The following is a 6000-nucleotide window of genomic DNA, read 5'->3' as shown; positions in this document are numbered from 1 at the left end:
ACATAGAATACAGGCGACAGGTCATTTTGGCTGGCAGAGTGAACGCCGTAAAAGCGAAGCCCGTAACAAAGTTGCACAAACGCGTTTTTTCTCCATTTTGAATTTTCCGATTTTCCCAGTACATTGGACAGAATAATAAATCACATCATTATGAATTTGTACAATTTGTCCTGCAAACGTTAAACCCTATGAATGGAAAAGTAAAAAAAAGTTATGGGGTTTAGATGGCGGGGAGTCAAAAAGGAAAGTGAAGGGGTTAACTTTTAATTGTCTATAAACTTCTATCTGGTGACATTTATGAGAAAAACCCCTTTAAGGGATGTCGCCTTAATAAAACCTATGTAGCATCTACCAAATCACACCACGCACTTGTAATGAGATGGCTTACCCGGGAGGCTATTCTATCTGCCACGGACAATTAGGTCATTTTTCATGAGCCGCAGGTAATCTTGTTTAGTCCATGGTCTTAGGTAAGGTGACCTGTTACGTACAGTACTCTGAGCTGAGCGGAGGTCGATGCTTCAAAGCTGAAATGTGATCATAGGTAAGCCGGTGAGCCGGCCGGGTGGGAAGACAGAGGCTGTTTGATGAAATTACTCTTCAACAAAAGCTACCGGGCAATTGTTCACCTGCCCTCGGATTAACCCAGGGACATTATGAAATGCAATACATCTGTCTGTGCCAGCGTCCTCGGGGAATATACTGGGGGCAAACACTCAATAGCAAAACTCATATGACAACGGGTTCCTAAAACTCATGTGTGAATAAGTTATTCCAAGCAGCATGTATAGGACACTTCTAGAGTAAAAACATATTCACACAAGGATTTAGGTGCAGATTCTGTAATACATACACATATACACTGAATCCTATTCTACTAATCCTATCCTATACTACTAATCCTACTAATATTATAAATGTGAAAGTTTGTGTGTTTGTTCCTCAATCACGCAAAAATGGCTGAACGGTTTTCAATTAAATTTGTCGCATAGATAGTTTGTAACCTCGAATAAAACGTCGGCTACTTTTTATCCTGGTAAATGACATGACTTCATGACTGTTATGAATTTATGTTCACATCCTTCCTTCCTACTTCCTATCTTTCCTACTACGGTAATATTATAATCCTACTATCCTACTAATCCTATCCTATCCTACTAATAATATTATAAATGTGAAAGTTTGTGTGTTTGTTCCTCAATCACGCAAAAAATGGCTGAACGGATCTCAATTAAATTTGTCCCATAGATAGTTTGTAACCTCGATTAAAACATCGGCTACTTTTTATCCCGGTACATGACATGGCTTCACGACTGTTATGAATTTATGTTCACATACTATATTACACTGCTCCTGCAGCAGCTTATCTCATCCAGGGCTGTTATCTCTCTGTGTAAACACTCAGCTAACCCTCAGTAGATTGTGTACAGGCATTTGCATATTATCTGATCTGCTCCAGGCAGTGCTGACATACTAATAAGAAAACACCTTAGTCCAAATTGGCAGTTTGCTCCTTTTAAACATTCCGGGAAAAAGAAAATCAAATTTGTTGCAAAATTCTAAAACAACAAGAGCTATGAGGGAGCCAGAAGTCACAGAGTTCTCCTCAATAACAAATGAGGGGATCATCAGCGCCAACAACACGCTCATTATATGGTGTCCCAGCGAGCTGCTGAGATGCCAGAACAATCACAGGCACAGCGCAAGGAATGAGTTCAGCGGCAGGCCAGCTTGAGAATTACCGAAACACCGGAGCAGGCGGATCATAGATGCCAACAACATGCTCATTATATGGTGTCCCAGTGAGCTGCCGAGATGCCGGAACAATCACAGGCACGGTGCGAGGAACAAGTTCAGTAGCAGGACAGCTTAAGAGCTGCCGAAACTCCAGAGCAGGCGAATCATCGTTGGCATCAATATGCTGTATATATGTGGATCATTGATGCCAATGAATGGGCCTAGTCCGGAGGAGGGAGTGTCTTCAGGCCGAATCGTGAGGCTAAACAGCCTGAAGAATGAGCATCTCGCTTCTTTTTTCCAGGAGCCAGAAGAAACAGCTCCCCAAAAAAGCTCCTGAGCGGCTCCCATTGATTTCAATGGGAGTCGTCTTTTTGGTCAGGGTTTTGAGGCGAATACGGCCTCAAAACCCTGACCAAAAAACTCCATGTGAACATACCCTAAGACCCATGTTTACAAACATCTTGGGATAGACCTGGGGCCTACCTTATACTTAGGGCTGTTGCTTTAAGGTTGAGGTCCTACATTGCGGAAATGACTTTCTGCAATAAATGCTGCGGGAGAAACTGTAATGCTTTCCTGAGGCCTGCTATGTGGGACAATACCTTTAGGCTCCGTTCCCTCGGAGTAACACGCCACTCATTTAGAGACGTAAACACGTGTCAGAGCGAGGCGCTTCAAAACAGATCCCATTGATTTCAATGGGTGCTGGCTTATGCACACTACCCATTGAAATCAATGGGTTATAAAGCCTCCCATTGATTTCAATGTGTCTCTAAATGAGCGGCGTGTTACTCCGTGGGAACAGAGCCTTAGGCCGAAAAACAGTGCCGCAAAAGCTTTTCAGCAACATGGTGGTGTAAAGAAATGTAGACAACTCAGGAGACTTAGGCCAAGGTTGGGTGTACAAGTCCCTCTCCAGTGAGGTCTACGATGGGTGAGTCCCTTCACATTTAGCCTGCTGAGTCCTGGCATCGGTGGGCAAAGAGTCCAGGTGGCATCACAAGACTTTAATGTACGGACCATGATCAAGGCACCTCAAATGTTATGTGCTGGGGGTAAGTACTAGTTCTGGATGCCAAGCAATTACAGGCAGGAGAAGAAGAGGTTAAAAAACATATTATAAAAACCTATAGGTAGGGTTGAGCGATCGGGATCGGGAAAGATCGGATCCCGATCGGCAATCGACCAAATTGCACGATCGCGATCGGCTGGAAAATGATTGGAATTCGGATTTTGAAATCTCAAGATCGGTTCATCCCTACTGTATATACAGTCCTATGAAAAAGTTTGGGCACCCCTATTAATCTTAATCATTTTTTGTTCTAAATATTTTGGTGTTTGCAGCAGCCATTTCAGTTTGATATATCTAATAACTGATGGACACAGTAATATTTCAGGATTGAAATGAGTTTTATTGTACTAACAGAAAATGCGCAATATGCATTAAACCAAAATTTGACCGGTGCAAAAATATGGGCACCTCAACAGAAAAGTGACATTAATATTTAGTAGATCCTCCTTTTGCAAAGATAACAGCCTCTAGTCGCTTCCTGTAGCTTTTAATCAGTTCCTGGATCCTGGATGAAGGTATTTTGGACCATTTCTTTCTACAAAACAATTCAAGTTCAGTTAAGTTTGATGGTCGCCGAACATGGACAGCCCGCTCTCAAATGATCTGAAAACAAAGATTGTTCAACATAGTTGTTCAGGGGAAGGATACAAAACGTTGTCTCAGAGATTTAACCTGTCAGTTTCCACTGTGAGGAACATAGTAAGGAAATGGAAGACCACAGGGACAGTTCTTGTTAAGCCCAGAAGTGGCAGGCCAAGAAAAATATCAGAAAGGCAGAGAAGAAGAATGGTGAGAACAGTCAAGGACAATCCACAGACCACCTCCAAAGAGCTGCAGCATCATCTTGCTGCAGATGGTGTCACTGTGCATCGGTCAACTATACAGCGCACTTTGCACAAATAGAAGCTGTATGGGAGAGTGATGAGAAAGAAGCTGTTTCTGCACGTACGCCACAAATAGAGTTGCCTGAGGTATGAAAAAGCACATTTGGAGAAGCCAGCTTCATTTTGGAAACAAAGATTGAGTTGTTTGGTTATAAAAAAAAAGGCGTTATGCATGGCGTCCAAAAAGAAACAGCATTCCAAGAAAAACACATGCTACCCACTGTAAAATTTGGTGGAGGTTCCATCATGCTTTGGGGCTGTGTGGCCAATGCCGGCACCGGGAATCTTGTTAAAGTTGAGAGTCGCATGGATTCCACTCAGTATCAGCAGATTCTTGAGAATAATGTTCAAGAATCAGTGACGAAGTCGAAGTTACGCCGGGGATGGATATTTCAGCAAGACAATGATCCAAAACACCGCTCCAAATCCTCAGGCATTCATGCAGAGGAACAATTACAATGTTCTGGAATGGCCATCCCAGTCCCCAGACCTGAATATCATTGAACATCTGTGGGATGATTTGAAGCGGGCTGTCCATGCTCGGCGACCATCTAACTTAACTGAACTTGAATTGTTTGTCCAAAATACCTTCATCCAGGATCCAGGAACTGATTAAAAGCTACAGGAAGCGACTAGAGGCTGTTATCTTTGCAAAAGGAGGATCTACTAAATATTAATGTCACTTTTCTGTTGAGGTGCCCATACTTTTGCACCGGTCAAATTTTGGTTTAATGCATATTGCACATTTTCTGTTAGTACAATAAACCTCAGTTCAATCCTGAAATATTACTGTGTCCATCAGTTATTAGATATATCAAACTGAAATGGCTGTTGCAAATACCAAAATATTTAGAACTAAAAATGATTAAGATTAATAGGGGTGCCCAAACTTTTTCATAGGACTGTATAATATGCCATTAGGGTTGAGTGATCGGGATCGTGAAAGATCAGATCCCGATCAGCGATCGAGCAAATTTCACGATCGGGATCGGCTGGAAACTAATCGGAAATTGGATTTTAAAATTGATCCTGAAATCTCAACCCTATCTATAGGTCATTTACTAAGAACACATGCAGTATTCGCTTCTGATACTTCTACCGGCTTCCCCGGACAGGTGGCGCACATAACTAGTCCATACAGATCACAGATCCAGAGTCGCCATATTTCGGTCTTTGACATTTTTTGCAGTATTTGTATGGGCAGCATCAATCAGTATCTGACAGAAGGGGCAGATGGGGAGAGCAATTTCCTGGCAATGACTTCTTTGGTCTGGGAAAGGGATTCATAGCTGTTTAGAGTCATATCTGAAATTCTACCCAGAAGGCATATCCTGGCATCCAGGGCATTGGTGCCAGACGTGTATTTGTATTGGAAACAGACAACAGGTGGCATACCGCCCCATAAAAGCTACTGTATAGATCACCCAAATTGCATTTCCAAGAGACAATCCATATTCAGAGAGTTAGCGAAATAATCGCAGTGTCATTGAGCCCCAGTTCTTGTACCTATGTATGAGTAACAGAAATAATTGGATATAATATTCACACCAGATTATTCATACCATTGTGCCCGCCATATCATATGTCCTCCGTTGTCCCGCACGGCTCTCTACTGTGCTAAAATTAAGTTACATCCACTAGCCACTTAAAGACGACCTTTCGCCACCTCTACCAACACTATACATCCTTCAATACGCGCAGCTCCACAGATTCTGCCGTAGTTGGAATTTTTACTCTAGCCCCCACCATTCCTGAGAAATCAGTGCAATTAGTTATAGTGCCTGATATGCCAAAGGTGTCAAGTGGGTGGTCCGGAGCTGACGCAAACAACCCGGGACCTCCCACCTGACAGTAGAAATCCTAACTGGAACTGAAACTGCACCGATGGCTCAGGAACGGTGGGGGCTAGAGAAAAAATTCCAATTACATCAGAATCAGTTGAGAGGGGCCTATTAAAGGATCTAAAGAGTTGATGGAACAAGCAAAGACCGGGCCATGTAGTTAATGTCTGACTGCATCCCCCAGCCCCAACATGGTATAGCAACCCCTTTCCTGGCCCACACCCTATTTACTAGCCCCCTATATGATATACCCCCCTTTCTGTGGATCATAAACAGTATAACACCCCCTTTACTTGCCCTTCTTATACTTGTCCCTTCTGCCAAATCCACTCCTGACTTTGGCACAATATATTCTTAGTGCCTCTGATGAGATCCCAACAGATCGACTGATCCTGGGAGTGTCAGCCACGGGATCCAGCGCAGCGTACAGAGCAGACAGCGCCATAGCCTGTGTAGTGGCCGT

The sequence above is a fragment of the Leptodactylus fuscus genome, chromosome 3 (genome assembly GCF_031893055.1).
Source record: "Leptodactylus fuscus isolate aLepFus1 chromosome 3, aLepFus1.hap2, whole genome shotgun sequence".
Taxonomy (NCBI): Eukaryota; Metazoa; Chordata; class Amphibia; order Anura; family Leptodactylidae; genus Leptodactylus; species Leptodactylus fuscus.
The sequence above is the reverse complement of the archived record's forward strand: the minus strand, read 5'-3'. Positions refer to the sequence as shown.